This window comes from Oncorhynchus nerka, linkage group LG15 (assembly GCF_034236695.1).
Source record: "Oncorhynchus nerka isolate Pitt River linkage group LG15, Oner_Uvic_2.0, whole genome shotgun sequence".
Lineage (NCBI taxonomy): Eukaryota > Metazoa > Chordata > Actinopteri > Salmoniformes > Salmonidae > Oncorhynchus > Oncorhynchus nerka.
In genome coordinates, this window is record NC_088410.1 from 85,397,625 (window position 1) to 85,414,160 (window position 16,536).

At 43.7% G+C, this 16,536-nt stretch overlaps 1 pseudogene; it reads left to right on the plus strand.

Annotated features, from left to right (window-relative positions):
• The window catches only part of LOC115115236 (kazrin-like), a 634,395-nt pseudogene that overhangs the window by 504,883 nt on the left and 112,976 nt on the right, over positions 1–16,536 (plus strand).

Here is a 16,536-nt window from a genome sequence, read left to right on the forward strand (position 1 = left end):
CTCCTCTCCATTTGTAACCCTGTTACACACCTCCTCTCCCTTTGTAACCCTGTTACACACCTCCTCTCCCTTTCTAACCCTGTTACACACCTCCTCTCCCTTTGTAACCCTGTTACACACCTCCTCTCCCTTTGTAACCCTGTTACACACCTCCCTCCTCTCCATTTGTAACCCTGTTACACACCTCCTCTCCTTTGTAACCCTGTTACACACCTCCTCTCCCTTTCTAACCCTGTTACACACCTCCTCTCCATTTGTAACCCTGTTACACACCTCCCTCCTCTCCCTTTGTAACCCTGTTACACACCTCCCTCCTCTCCATTTGTAACCCTGTTACACACCTCCTCTCCATTTGTAACCCTGTTACACACCTCCTCTCCCTTTGTAACCCTGTTACACACCTCCTCTCCCTTTCTAACCCTGTTACACACCTCCTCTCCCTTTGTAACCCTGTTACACACCTCCTCTCCCTTTCTAACCCTGTTACACACCTCCTCTCCATTTGTAACCCTGTTACACACCTCCCTCCTCTCCCTTTGTAACCCTGTTACACACCTCCCTCCTCTCCATTTGTAACCCTGTTACACACCTCCTCTCCCTTTGTAACCCTGCTACACACCTCCTCTCCCTTTCTAACCCTGTTACACACCTCCTCTCCCTTTCTAACCCTGTTACACACCTCCCTCCTCTCCATATGTAACCCTGTTACACACCTCCTCTCCCTTTGTAACCCTGTTACACACCTCCTCTCCCTTTCTAACCCTGTTACACACCTCCTCTCCCTTTGTAACCCTGTTACACACCTCCCTCCTCTCCATTTGTAACCCTGTTACACACCTCCTCTCCATTTGTAACCCTGTTACACACCTCCTCTCCCTTTCTAACCCTGTTACACACCTCCTCTCCCTTTGTAACCCTGTTACACACCTCCCTCCTCTCCCTTCGTAACCCTGTTACACACCTCCTCTCCCTTTGTAACCCTGTTACACACCTCCTCTCCCTTTGTAACCCTGTTACACACCTCCCTCCTCTCCATTTGTAACCCTGTTACACACCTCCTCTCCCTTTGTAACCTTGTTACACACCTCCCTCCTCTCCCTTTGTAACCCTGTTACACACCTCCCTCCTCTCCATTTGTAACCCTGTTACACACCTCCTCTCCCTTTGTAACCCTGTTACACACCTCCCTCCTCTCCCTTTGTAACCCGGTTACACATCTCCCTCCTCTCCCTTTGTAACCCTGTTACACACCTCCCTCCTCTCCCTTCTCAACGTTTTCCTGTTGACTTTCACAACTCTCACCATCCCCCTCACTTATTCTCTGTCTGTCTGTCTTTCTACTCTTCCCTTCTCCTTCTCCCTCCTTAATTTTAATTATAAACCTCCATCTCATTGTCCTTACTCCCTATTTCTCAACTAATCTCTCCCTTACTCTACCTCTCCACTCTTCCTTCCCCACCCCTTCCTCATTATTTCACGTCTCTCCATTCCCAACCTCAGGGGGTTGGGTTAAAAGCACAAAGACACATTTCTGTCGACTGTAAGTAATGGAAAATTAAGTCTCTCTCTCTCTCTCTCTCTCTCTCTCTCTCTCTCTCTCTGTCTCTCTGTCTCTGTCTCTCTGTGTGTAGTGTTGCTGCGTGAGGAGGTGGCCCAGCTGCAGGAAGAGGTGCACCTGTTGCGGCAGATGAAGGACATGTTGAGTAAGGACCTGGAGGAGGGCCAGGGAGGCTGCTCCTCCAACCTCCTCTCTGACACTGAGCTCCGCGTGCAGATGGGAGACAAGGAGCAGGAGCTGGACCGTGTCAAGGAGGCCTTACAAGGTCAGGGGGAACCCTGTGGTGCTCACCTATTACCCTGCTAGTTCTACCTGAGCCCTACCTTGCTCTCCTACCCTACAGTTCTACCTAACTCCTACCCTGATAGTACTACCTGAGTCCTACCCTCCTATCCTATCCTACTGTCCTACCATAGTTATACCTTACTTTACTACCTTGCTAGTTCTACCTGAGTCCTACCCTACTGTCCTACCCTGCTAGTCCTAGCTGAGTTGTACCATACTTTCCTACCTGAGTCCCACCCTACTGTCCTATGAGTCCTCTTCTACTGTCCTACCTGAGTCATACCCTACTGTCCTACCCTGCTAGTCCTACCTGAGTTCTACCCTACTGTCCTACCTGAGTTATACCCTATTGTCTTACCTGAGTCATACCCTACTGTCCTACCTTGCTATTCCTACCTGAGTCATACTCTACTGTCCTACCTGAGTAATACCCTAATGTCCTACCTGAGTCATACCCGACTGGTCTACCTTGATATTCCTACCTGAGTCATACCCTACTGTCCTACCTTGCTATTCCTACCTGAGTCGTACCCTACTGCCCTACCTGAGTCCTACCCTAAGTCCTACCTGAGTTCTACCCTGCTAGTCCTACCTGTGTCCTTTGCAGAGGCAGTTGCAATGCGTTCTGTGTGGTGCACACGTTGGATTTATCCAACATGTACATCAAATTGTATGCGTAGACTTAACAGAAATATTATCAAAAGGTGAATGTTGCACACATATCCAATAAAACATGTGGATTACATAATGAAATATTTATTATGCAGCATTGATGCAATGATGCTGTTGGTCTTAGAGGCATTAGCCCTAATATACTACACAGCTGTCTGAGCCCCACCTTAAGCCCCATATGTTTCTGACAGCTCAGTCAAACCCACTTCATCTCACTAGAGATAACATCAGTTTATCACTCAACACATCGATCAGTCAATCCCTTTAAAAAATGTATCTGACCTAAATGTGTCTGATATGCCCCTTTTGTTTTTCAGTGGAGGCTCCTCAGAGGAGGAAGGGGAGGACCAATCTTCTCAGTGAATATCAGAAAAATAATCAAATAAAATGTAAAATGTTATCCTTTTTAGAGAAAACTAAATAAAAACTAAATATATTTACATCAACAAACAATTGATTAAAACACACTGTTTTGCAATGAAGGTCTACATTTGCCTCAGCATAACTCTGTAGGGTAGCATAATGGTGTAGCCGGAGGACAGCTAGCTTCTGTCCTCCTCTGGGTACATTGACTTCAATACAAAACTGAGGAGGCTCATCATGGTTCTCACCCTCTTCCATAGACTTAAACAGTAATTATGACAACTTCCAGAGGACATCCTCCAACCTATCAGAGCTCGTGCAGCATGATATGACATGTTATCCAATGAATCTAGTAGTGAAAGCATAAGCTACAGCTAGCTAGCACTGCAGTGCATAAAATGTAGTGAGTAGTTGACTCAAAGAGAGAAAAATACAACAGTTTGAACTAATACCTTTCACCCAAAATTAAGGAGAAGCTAGAGAGAGAGCTAGCTATATTTAGTATATATTCTTTCCCTTTCACTTTCACTTACTTAGCTAGCATCGAATGCAGCTAGATAGTTTATTCTACTCAAACACTTGGCTCAAACAGAGAGGTGTGCTATGTTAGCTAGCTGACTATAGCTATCCAACACTGGAACTCTTCCAAGTCAAGGTACTGTAAGTTTTTGCTTTTATTATTTTATTGCCACCCGGGCCCACCGGTGTAACTGCTGAACTGCTGGCTGCTGACTGTACACTGTACTGCATGATAGCAGGTTTACTAACACGTTTGTTCTAGTAACGATGTTGACTATGACGTGAAAATGATGTAGTCTGTGTATAGCATTAGCGCTCATAATATGAAGGTTTGGCTTCAAAGTTTTTTTTTGCCTGGTCACAGACAGCTGATGTGTTGTGCACTGAAGTCCACAAGCGAAAGGGAAAAGGTGAGAGGAGCAGAGTGTGTAGATAGATGCCAGAAGGGATTATTTATACAATGAGCTGTTTGTATGTGGCTGCTATGAAAGTGAACTGTGTTTGTGTGTGATAAGTAGTGTTGGGGTGTCGACTCCAAAAATCCTGGCGTCGTGCACCACTACTGATCAGGGGTGTATTCATTACCCCAATTCTGTTGAAAAACATTTCTTAAATGGAAGCAAATGTAACGAAATGTGGATAAACCTACCTGAATTTGTCTAATAGAAACTCTCATTTGCAACTGTTAGACTACTGATTACACCCTACATCAACTAGATGCTGGCAAGAGTGTGCAAGGTGGTATTGTCACTGTCACTGTCTGTAATCTTGATTACCACAAATTCTCTCAACCTGTTCACCTACATTGGAAACTTACATTCATAGGCTAGGTTGTAGAAACCTTATGATGGGTACAGGGAGAACTTAAGTATCATGTAGTAGCCTAAACCTATCACTGCTACATTGAGCTGGGTGAATGGAATATGAATGTCAGTCATCCAATATACTGTAATAGAAATAAGGCCATACTCATTAAAACAGTTATAATCCTCCCTCATCTTTAACAGCACTGACCACCACTGAAGTTTATCTACTGTATGTACTAACTGTGTGTAGTATAGAATTCTTATCTGTCATCTCTTCTTATCTGTCATAATAGTCATGGTGTGTGTGTGTGTGAGGTAGACATACACTACCGTTCAAAAGTTTGGGTTCACTTAGAAATGTCCTTGTTTTTGAAAGAAAAGCCATTTTTTGCTTTTCTTTCAAAAACAAGGGCATCTCTAAGTGACCCCAAACTTTTGAATAGTAGTGTATATAAGTCGATACTTTCTGCCTGATCTGTCCTTCCACAGTGTCAGTAAATAGATCTGTTCATCATTCTACTTGGCTCATATCTAGGCTCAGTTCCTTCAAGGTTGAGCTCCATAAATGGTAGCACACAGGCATTGCTTTAAGATATCCAGGGCCTTCGGAAAGTTTTTATTTTATTTTTATTTAACTAGGCAAGTCAGTTAAGAACAAATTCTTATTTTCAATGACGGCCTAGGAACAGTGGGTTAACTGCCTGTTCAGGGGCAGAACTTGCAACCTTTCGGTTACTAGTCCAACACTCTAACCACTAGGCTACCCTGCCGCCCCAAGGTATTCAAACCCCTTGACTTTATTTCACATTTTGCCTTATTCTAAATTTGGTGAAATTGTTTTCCCCCCCATCAATCTACAAACAATACCCCATAATGACAAAGCAAAAACTGGTTTGTAGAAGTGTTTGCTAATTTATTAAAAATGACTAAATGAAATATCACATTTACATAAGTATTCAGACCCATTCAGACTCAGTACTTTGTTGAAGCACCTTTGGCAGCGATTACAGCCTTGAGTCTTCTTGGGTATGACGCTACAAGCTTGGCACACCTGTATTTGGGGAGTTTATCCAATTCTTCCCTGCAGATCCTCTCAAGCTCTGTCAGGTTGGATGGGGAGCGTTGCTGCACAGCTATTTTCAGGTATCTCCAGAGATGTTTGATCGGGTTCAAGTCCGGTCTCTGGCTGGGCCACTCAAGGACATTCAGAGACTTGTCGCGAAGCCACTCATGCGTTGTCTTGGCTGTGTGCTTAGGGTGGTTGTCCAAGACTCGTAGAGTCAAATGTAGTTTGCCACATGCACAGAATACAACAGGTAGACCTTACTGGGAAATGCTTACTTACAAGTCCTTAACCAACAATGCAGTTTAAAAAAAATAGTTTAGTTTATTTAGTAATTATTTTCTTAAGTAAAAAAGGTAACACAATAAAATAACAATAATGAGGCTATATAGAGGGGGTACCTGTACCGAGTCAATGTGCAGGGGTACAGGTTAGTTGAGGTCATTTGTACATGTAGGTAGGGGTAAAGTGACTATGAATAGATAATAAACAGCAAGTAGCAGCAGTGTAAAAACAAAGGGAGGGGTCAATGTAAATAGTCCGGTGGCCATTTGATTAATTGTTCAGCAGTCTTATGGCTTGGGGGTAGAAGCTGTTAAGGAGCCTTTTGGACTCCGGTACTGCTTGCCGTGCAGGAGCAGAGAGAACAGTCTATGAGTCTTGGACAATTTTTGGAGACTTCCTCTTACACCGGCTAGTATATAGGTCCTGGATGGCAGAAAACTTGACCCCAGTGATGTACTGGGCCATACGCACTACCCTCTGTAGCGACCTTATGGTTGGATGCAGAGCAGTTGCCATACCAGGTGGTGATGCAACCATTCAGGATGCTCTCGATGGTGGAGCTGTAGAACTTTTTGACGATCTGGGGACCCATGCCAAATCTATTCAGTCTCCTGAGGGGGAACCAGGATAGTTTGTTGGTGATGTGGACACTCCTCCCTATAGGCTATCTCATCGTTTCGGTGATCAGGACTACCACCGCTGTGACGTCAGCAAACTTAATGATGGTGTTGGAGTTGTGCTTGGCCACGCAGTCGTGGTTGAACAGGGAGTACAGAAGGGGACAAAGCACGCACCCCTGAGGGGCCCCCGTGTTGAGGATCAGCGTGGCAGATGTGTTGGTGCCTACCCTTATCACCTGGGGGCGGCCTGTCAGGAAGTCCAGAATTCAGTTGCAGAGGGAAAAAATAATAATAATTCAGGTGCAGAGGGAGGTGTTTAGTCCCAGGGTCCTTAGCTTAGTGACGAGCTTTGTGGGCACTATGGTGTTGAACGCTGAGCTGTAGTCAATGAACAGCATTCTCACATAGGTATTCCTTTTGTCCAGAGGTGTTCCTTTTGTTCCTTCTGTATGTAAACCCGAGACACTCCATTACGGTTATGGACACATTTAGTATGATATGTTACGTTTCATATGGTATGTAATTAATTTGTGGATGTCCATCACCCATTTTGTATGATATGTTACGAATTACAATTCGTATTATATGTTACGAATTTGCAAAACGTACTATATATTATGAATTTGCAAAACATATGATATGTGACTAATTCTTGCTAGGTGGTTAACGTTAGCTAGCTGGCTAACGTTAGCTAGGCTAGGGGTTAGGGGTCAGGGTTACGGTTAGGGTTATGGGAAGGGTTAGCTAAAAGGGTTAGGGTGAGGGTTAGCTAAATGTGTTAGGGAAAGGGTTAGATAACATGCTAAGCAATTGCAAAGTAGCTTAAAAATAGTAAGTAGTTAAACAGTTGCTAATTAGCTAAAATGCTAAAGTTGTCAGTGATGAGATTCGAACTCACAACTGTTGGGTTGCTAGACCTTCACATAATACACCCCCCCATCCTACTTTAGTTTTTGCCTTAAATAACCATCTGTCTTGTGCAACCATATCAAACGTACTGTAACAAGCAAGATCAGACACCTCTCATTCCATTTTACATTTACATTTAAGTCATTTAGCAGACGCTCTTATCCAGAGCGACTTACAAATTGGTGCATTCACCTTATGACATCCAGTGGAACAGCCACTTTACAATAGTGCATCTAAACCCATTATATCATTATTTTATAGTATTTCAACAATAGTTTAACTTTCACATGTGCCTCTAATTTAACAAATGAATGTACTTTGTATTCATTATTATCGTAACAAATGCACTGATTTGGTGTAATTATATATAGCCTGTTGCATGCATTCACAATGGAAATAATTATTAGGCTCACTTTCACAATTTCTCACATTTGTGCCATATATTTTCCCCATTCTATGCTTGACAAGCAGTTCCCTTATTTTATTACTTGGCACGGTGCATATATGGCTGTGCATACATTTATGCACACTCTCAAGCAAATGTTCATATTGGGCACGTTTGAGTGGTAAGGCCAAAGTAGCCGACTGTAGACGGAAGTCAACAAGTAGAGTGGGCGAGGTATATATGCAAAGACAGCAAGTTGACTTCTGCTGTTTTGAGGAAACACGACAATGGCATTCACCTTTGTTAAGTTGATGCTATCAAAATACCACTTCTCCTGCATGTAGCCAAACATGACCAACATGTTCCAAGGAATGAATATCGTGATGATACGGACATTAGAATCCAGCCCGAGCTCTTTCGAACAGTCACAAGACATGTTTTGTATTTTTGCAATGGTTTTCTCAAAATATAACCAGGCAGTGAGTGCACAGGCTACTGGAATGAGAACATAAGAAATATGTGTTTTTGCAGCATATGGGAAATGCTCGGTTGTTTGCCATTACTTCATGCCCTTGTACCTTTCTCATTATTAATTATCCACAAAGATTCTTACTCTATGATAATTGATTGCATGTCAGCATCACTACAGTCTGTTGTGTGTTTATGTACTTCTCAACCTTTATGTTGCTGTTGTCAGTAAGCATGTAAAGAACAGAATTTGATTCAATCACATGAAGGACAAAATACATTGTACCGAAAAGTATTAGACTATACACTGAGTGTACAAAACATTAGGAACACCTGCTCTTTCCATGCCATAGACTGACCAGGTGAAAGCTATGATCCCTTATTGATGTCACCTGTTAAATCCACTTCAATCAATGCAGATGAAGGGGTAGGAGACAGGTTAAATAAAGATTTTTAAGCCTTGAGACAATTGAGACATGGATTGTGTATGTGTGCCCCCCAAAGGACATCCAGACAACCGGACATATCTGTGGGAAGCATTGGATTCAATGTGGGCCAGCATCCCTGTGGAATGCTTTCGACACTGTGTAGAGTCCATTCTCGATTAATTGAGGCTGTTCTGAGGGCAAAAGGGTGTGCAACTAAATATTAAAAAGGTGTTCCTAATGTTTTGTACACTCAAATAAGTTACTGGGTAAACAATATGCCTGACAGTCAAATGCACTTAGCAATGTACTTGCTCATTAAGGGCTGGTTTCCCAGACACAGATTAAGCCTCTAAAATGTATTTGATAATATCCAATGATAAGTGGCGACATCAACCATTTGTGAGCATGTAGTGTCTTTTGCGTCCAAAAAAACCCAGAAAAATTTTGTCTCCCTTAATGCTTTGGTTCTGACTTTTCAATTGATTACAGTTGAGTCTACATTTTTTTTATATCCATAATGCAACACACTTTGAAAGGCGCTGGCCAATGTTGGTCAACATCTTTAAAAAAGTGATCTGCTCGAATGCGCCCAAAGATATATGATACACTTTAAATGGAAATGATCCGATGCATGATTTATAGACAGATTTGTGCCTACGCATGATTGATAAACGAGGCCCCTGGTCTGCCCTTGGAAGCCTACTGTATGTAAATAGGATCACCAGAATAGCCCAAATGAAATTAGATGTCTGTTTTGGGCTCTAAAATGTGTTTATTATGATCAAGTTCAATTCCCATTCTGAAGTATTTTAAAGTTGCTACAAATCGAGATATTTAATTAAATAGTGAGTAACACATTTGTCGTCACACGGGACCATGTGCTGACACATACCAATCACAGGCTGGCAGGCTACGAGGAGGTTCCTGGTTGACTCTCTCCGGCAGGATGAAAACGACGACATCGACCATGATTCTTTGCTAGTTACAGCCACTTTTCCCATGATCGTTTGCGATTTTTTTTTTTGTGCCATTCAGCCCCATTCAGCAATATAACACGCTTCAAATTCAAATACTTCCCGCTTCATGAGGCATTGGTAGTTTTCGATAGGAATACGTGGATGACGTCTGTGCTATCATTAGCTACTGGTTTTAATGTGTTAAACCCCATCCCCTGCTAAGGCAGACTGGCTGTGTGTAGAATGCCGGCACCCACGGCACATAAAGAAGACAAACCAATCACTTCTGTTTCATCTCTCAACCTCCCCCATCTATCCCTCCTTCTCTCCTCTCTTTTCCGATCAGGGAGTAACAGGTGGCAGGCAGCGTTGTCATTGCTGTAGCGCTCTCTGGTGTAACTATTGAAGAACAGGTTTGAGTGTTGATTGAGGAGGGTTAAGGCAGAACATTGGGAATGCTTAAGCTCAATGAATGACGGTTACGGTTATGGAGAGGACAGCTTCTCCTTTTTCCTGGTAGAAAGATTCAGGAATACTTTGCTATCATGACTCACAATCTTAGTCTGCCTGTCGAGGCTTCACTATTTTGATATCCTCTCAATACAGGTTATTATTTATGGTCTCATTACCTCTCAATACAGGTTATTATTTATGGTCTCATTACCTCTCAATACAGATTATTATTTATGGTCTCATTACCTCTCAATACAGGTTATTATTTATGGTCTCATTACCTCTCAATACAGGTTATTATTTATGGTCTCATATCCTCTCAATTCAGGTTATTCTTTATGGTCTCATATCCTCTCAATTCAGGTTATTATTTATGGTCTCATTACCTCTCAATACAGGTTATTATTTATGGTCTCATATCCTCTCAATTCAGGTTATTATTTATGGTCTCATTACCTCTCAATACAGGTTATTATTTATGGTCTTATTACCTCTCAATACAGGTTATTATTTATGGTCTCATTACCTCTCAATACAGGTTATTATTTATGGTCTCATTACCTCTCAATACAGGTTATTATTTATGGTCTCATTACCTCTCAATACAGGTTATTATTTATGGTCTCATATCCTCTCAGTACAGGTTATTATTTATGGTCTCATTACCTCTCAATACAGGTTATTATTTATGGTCTCATTACCTCTCAATACAGGTTATTATGTATGGTCTCATAACCTCTCAATACAGGTTAGGAGTTATGGTCTCTTATACTGAAAAGAAAACCTTGACCCTGGAAGTTGGCTGTTTTAAACATGCTGCCTGTGTAGCCAATGCCACTATGCCAAGCCATCTTTGGGAGAAGATTAGTGAACATAGTGCCCACATCAGTCTGTGTGGTTACGTGTTTTGAATGACTAAGTGTCTCTCTACCACTTACCTTCTTAGATCCTTACATAATTTACTCTGTGGTGCTTCTTTGGCATCCGTGGTGGAAAAAGTAGCCAATTGTCATACTTGAGTAAAAGTAAAGATACTTTAATAGAAAATGACTCAAGTAAAAGTCAGTAACCCAATAAGATACTACTTGAGTATCAAAAGTACATGTTGATAAGTGTGTGAATTGGACCATTTTCCTGTCCTGCTAAGCATTCAAAATGTAACGAGTACTTTAGGGTGTCAAGGAAAATGTATGGAGTAAAAAGTACATTATTTTCTTTAGGAATGTAGTGAAGTAAAAGTCAAAGTTGTCAAAACTGTTAATAGTAAAGTAAAATAAAGATACCCAAAAAAACGATTTATGCCCTACTTTAAAGTATTTTTACTTAAGTACTTTACACCACTGTTTGGGATAACAATGTTGCTCTTCCTAGGATTTTACAATAAGCCACAGAGTGAGTGTGTGTGTGTGTGTGTGTGTGTGTGTGTGTGTGTGTGTGTGTGTGTGTGTGTGTGTGTGTGTGTGTGTGTGTGTGTGTGTGTGTGTGTGTGTGTGTGTGTGTGTGTGTGTGTGTGTGTGTGTGTGTGTGTGTGTGTGTGTGTGTGTGTGTGTGTGTGTGTGTGAAAATGTGTGTGTGTGAAAATGTGTGTGTGTGAAAATGTGTGTGTGTGTCCCACAGCTATGAAGTCTGACCGTAAACGTCTGAAGGTGGAAAAGGCAGACCTGGTGAACCAGATGCAGCAGCTGTACACCACACTGGAGAGCCGGGAGGAGCAGCTCCGAGACTTCATACGCAACTACGACCAGCACAGAAAGGTACACTCACATTTAACCTCAACTACGACCAGCACAGAAAGGTACAGTGCACTCAACTACGACCAGCACAGAAAGGTACACTCACATTTACGCTCAACTACGACCAGCACAGAAAGGTACAGGGCACTCAACTACGACCAGCACAGAAAGGTACCCTCACATTTACGCTCAACTACAACCAGCACAGAAAGGTACAGTGCACTCAACTACGACCAGCACAGAAAGGTACCCTCACATTTACGCTCAACTACGACCAGCACAGAAAGGTACACTCAAATTTACGCTCAACTACGACCAGCACAGAAAGGTACAGTGCACTCAACTACGACCAGCACAGAAAGGTACACTCACATTTACGCTCAACTACGACCAGCACAGAAAGGTACACTCACATTTACGCTCAACTACGACCAACACAGCAAGGTACCCTCACATTTACGCTCAACTACGACCAGCACAGAAAGGTACACTCAAATTTACGCTCAACTACGACCAGCACAGAAAGGTACAGTGCACTCAACTACGACCAGCACAGAAAGGTACCCTCACATTTACGCTCAACTACGACCAGCACAGCAAGGTACCCTCACATTTACGCTCAACTACGACCAGCACAGAAAGGTACACTCACATTTACGCTCAACTACGACCAGCACAGAAAGGTACACTCACATTTACGCTCAACTACGACCAGCACAGAAAGGTACCCTCACATTTACGCTCAACTACGACCAGCACAGAAAGGTACACTCAAATTTCCGCTCAACTACGACCAGCACAGAAAGGTACAGTGCACTCAACTACGACCAGCACAGAAAGGTACACTCACATTTACGCTCAACTACGACCAGCACAGAAAGGTACACTCACATTTACGCTCAACTACGACCAGCACAGAAAGGTACAGTGCACTCAACTACGACCAGCACAGAAAGGTACACTCACATTTACGCTCAACTACGACCAGCACAGAAAGGTACAGGGCACTCAACTACGACCAGCACAGAAAGGTACCCTCACATTTACGCTCAACTACAACCAGCACAGAAAGGTACAGTGCACTCAACTACGACCAGCACAGAAAGGTACACTCACATTTACGCTCAACTACGACCAGCACAGAAAGGTACACTCACATTTACGCTCAACTACGACCAGCACAGCAAGGTACCCTCACATTTACGCTCAACTACGACCAGCACAGAAAGGTACCCTCACATTTACGCTCAACTACGACCAGCACAGAAAGGTACAGTGCACTCAACTACGACCAGCACAGAAAGGTACACTCACATTTACGCTCAACTACGACCAGCACAGAAAGGTACAGGGCACTCAACTATGACCAGCACAGAAAGGTACCCTCACATTTACGCTCAACTACAACCAGCACAGAAAGGTACAGTGCACTCAACTACGACCTGTACAGAAATGTACCCTCACATTTACGCTCAACTACGACCAGCACAGAAAGGTACACACAAATTTACGCTCAACTACGACCAGCACAGAAAGGTACAGTGCACTCAACTACGACCAGCACAGAAAGGTACCCTCACATTTACGCTCAACTACGACCAGCACAGCAAGGTACCCTCACATTTACGCTCAGCTACGACCAGCACAGAAAGGTACACTCACATTTACGCTCAACTACGACCAGCACAGAAAGGTACCCTCACATTTACGCTCAACTACGACCAGCATAGAAAGGTACACTCACATTTACGCTCAACTACGACCAGCACAGAAAGGTACCCTCACATTTACGCTCAACTACGACCAGCACAGAAAGGTACACTCACATTTACGCTCAACTACGACCAGCACAGAAAGGTACAGTGCACTCAACTACGACCAGCACAGAAAGGTACACTCACATTTACGCTCAACTACGACCAGCACAGAAAGGTACACTCACATTTACGCTCAACTACGACCAGCACAGAAAGGTACCCTCACATTTACGCTCAACTACGACCAGCACAGAAAGGTACCCTCACATTTACGCTCAACTACGACCAGCACAGAAAGGTACCCTCACATTTACGCTCAACTACGACCAGCACAGAAAGGTACACTCACATTTACGCTCAACTACGACCAGCACAGAAAGGTACAGTGCACTCAACTACGACCAGCACAGAAAGGTACCCTCACATTTACGCTCAACTACGACCAGCACAGAAAGGTACACTCACATTTACGCTCAACTACTACCAGCATCGAAAGGTACATTCACATTTACGCTCAACTACGACCAGCACAGAAAGGTACCCTCACATTTACGCTCAAGTACGAGCAGCACAGAAAGGTACAGTCACATTTACGCTCAACTACGACCAGCACCGAAAGGTACAGTCACATTTACGCTCAACTACGACCAGCACAGAAAGGTACAGTCACATTTATGCTCAACTACGACCAGCACCGAAAGGTACAGTCACATTTACGCTCAACTACGACCAGCACAGAAAGGTACATGGCACTCAACTACGACCAGCACAGAAAGGTACACTCACATTGACGCTCAACTACGACCAGCACAGAAATGTACACTCACATTTACGCCTAACTACGACCAGCACAGAAAGGTACACTCACATTTACGCTTAACTACAACCAGCACAGAAAGGTACAGTCACATTTATGCTCAACTACGACCAGCACCGAAAGGTACAGTCACATTTACGCCTAACTACGACCAGCACAGAAAGGTACACTCACATTTACGCTCAACTACAACCAGCACAGAAAGGTACACTCACATTTACGCTCAACTACGACCAGCACAGAAAGTTAGCCTCACATTTACGCTCAACTACGACCAGCACAGAAAGGTACACTCACATTTACGCTCAACTACGACCAGCACAGAAAGGTACCCTCATATTTACGCTCAACTACGACCAGCACAGAGGGTACATGGCACTCAACTACGACCAGCACAGAAAGGTACACTCACATTTACGCTCAACTACGACCAGCACAGAAATGTACACCCACATTTACGCCTAACTACGACCAGCACAGAAAGGTACACTCACATTTACGCTCAACTACAACCAGCACAGAAAGGTACACTCACATTTACGCTCAACTACGACCAGCACATAAAGGTACCCTCACATTTACGCTCAACTACGACCAGCACAGAAAGGTACACTCACATTTACGCTCAACTACGACCAGCACAGAAAGGTACCCTCACATTTACGCTCAACTACGACCAGCACAGAAAGGTACAGTGCACTCAACTACGACCAGCACAGAAAGGTACCCTCACATTTACGCTCAACTACGACCAGCACAGCAAGGTACCCTCACATTTACGCTCAGCTACGACCAGCACAGAAAGGTACACTCACATTTACGCTCAACTACGACCAGCACAGAAAGGTACCCTCACATTTACGCTCAACTACGACCAGCATAGAAAGGTACACTCACATTTACGCTCAACTACGACCAGCACAGAAAGGTACCCTCACATTTACGCTCAACTACGACCAGCACAGAAAGGTACACTCACATTTACGCTCAACTACGACCAGCACAGAAAGGTACAGTGCACTCAACTACGACCAGCACAGAAAGGTACACTCACATTTACGCTCAACTACGACCAGCACAGAAAGGTACACTCACATTTACGCTCAACTACGACCAGCACAGAAAGGTACCCTCACATTTACGCTCAACTACGACCAGCACAGAAAGGTACCCTCACATTTACGCTCAACTACGACCAGCACAGAAAGGTACCCTCACATTTACGCTCAACTACGACCAGCACAGAAAGGTACACTCACATTTACGCTCAACTACGACCAGCACAGAAAGGTACAGTGCACTCAACTACGACCAGCACAGAAAGGTACCCTCACATTTACGCTCAACTACGACCAGCACAGAAAGGTACACTCACATTTACGCTCAACTACTACCAGCATCGAAAGGTACATTCACATTTACGCTCAACTACGACCAGCACAGAAAGGTACCCTCACATTTACGCTCAAGTACGACCAGCACAGAAAGGTACAGTCACATTTACGCTCAACTACGACCAGCACCGAAAGGTACAGTCACATTTACGCTCAACTACGACCAGCACAGAAAGGTACAGTCACATTTATGCTCAACTACGACCAGCACCGAAAGGTACAGTCACATTTACGCTCAACTACGACCAGCACAGAAAGGTACATGGCACTCAACTACGACCAGCACAGAAAGGTACACTCACATTGACGCTCAACTACGACCAGCACAGAAATGTACACTCACATTTACGCCTAACTACGACCAGCACAGAAAGGTACACTCACATTTACGCTTAACTACAACCAGCACAGAAAGGTACAGTCACATTTACGCTCAACTACGACCAGCACCGAAAGGTACAGTCACATTTACGCCTAACTACGACCAGCACAGAAAGGTACACTCACATTTACGCTCAACTACAACCAGCACAGAAAGGTACACTCACATTTACGCTCAACTACGACCAGCACAGAAAGTTAGCCTCACATTTACGCTCAACTACGACCAGCACAGAAAGGTACACTCACATTTACGCTCAACTACGACCAGCACAGAAAGGTACCCTCATATTTACGCTCAACTACGACCAGCACAGAGAGGTACATGGCACTCAACTACGACCAGCACAGAAAGGTACACTCACATTTACGCTCAACTACGACCAGCACAGAAAGGTACAGTGCACTCAACTACGACCAGCACAGAAAGGTACCCTCACATTTACGCTCAACTACGACCAGCACAGAAAGGTACACTCACATTTACGCTCAACTACTACCAGCATCGAAAGGTACATTCACATTTACGCTCAACTACGACCAGCACAGAAAGGTACCCTCACATTTACGCTCAAGTACGACCAGCACAGAAAGGTACAGTCACATTTACGCTCAACTACGACCAGCACCGAAAGGTACAGTCACATTTACGCTCAACTACGACCAGCACAGAAAGGTACAGTC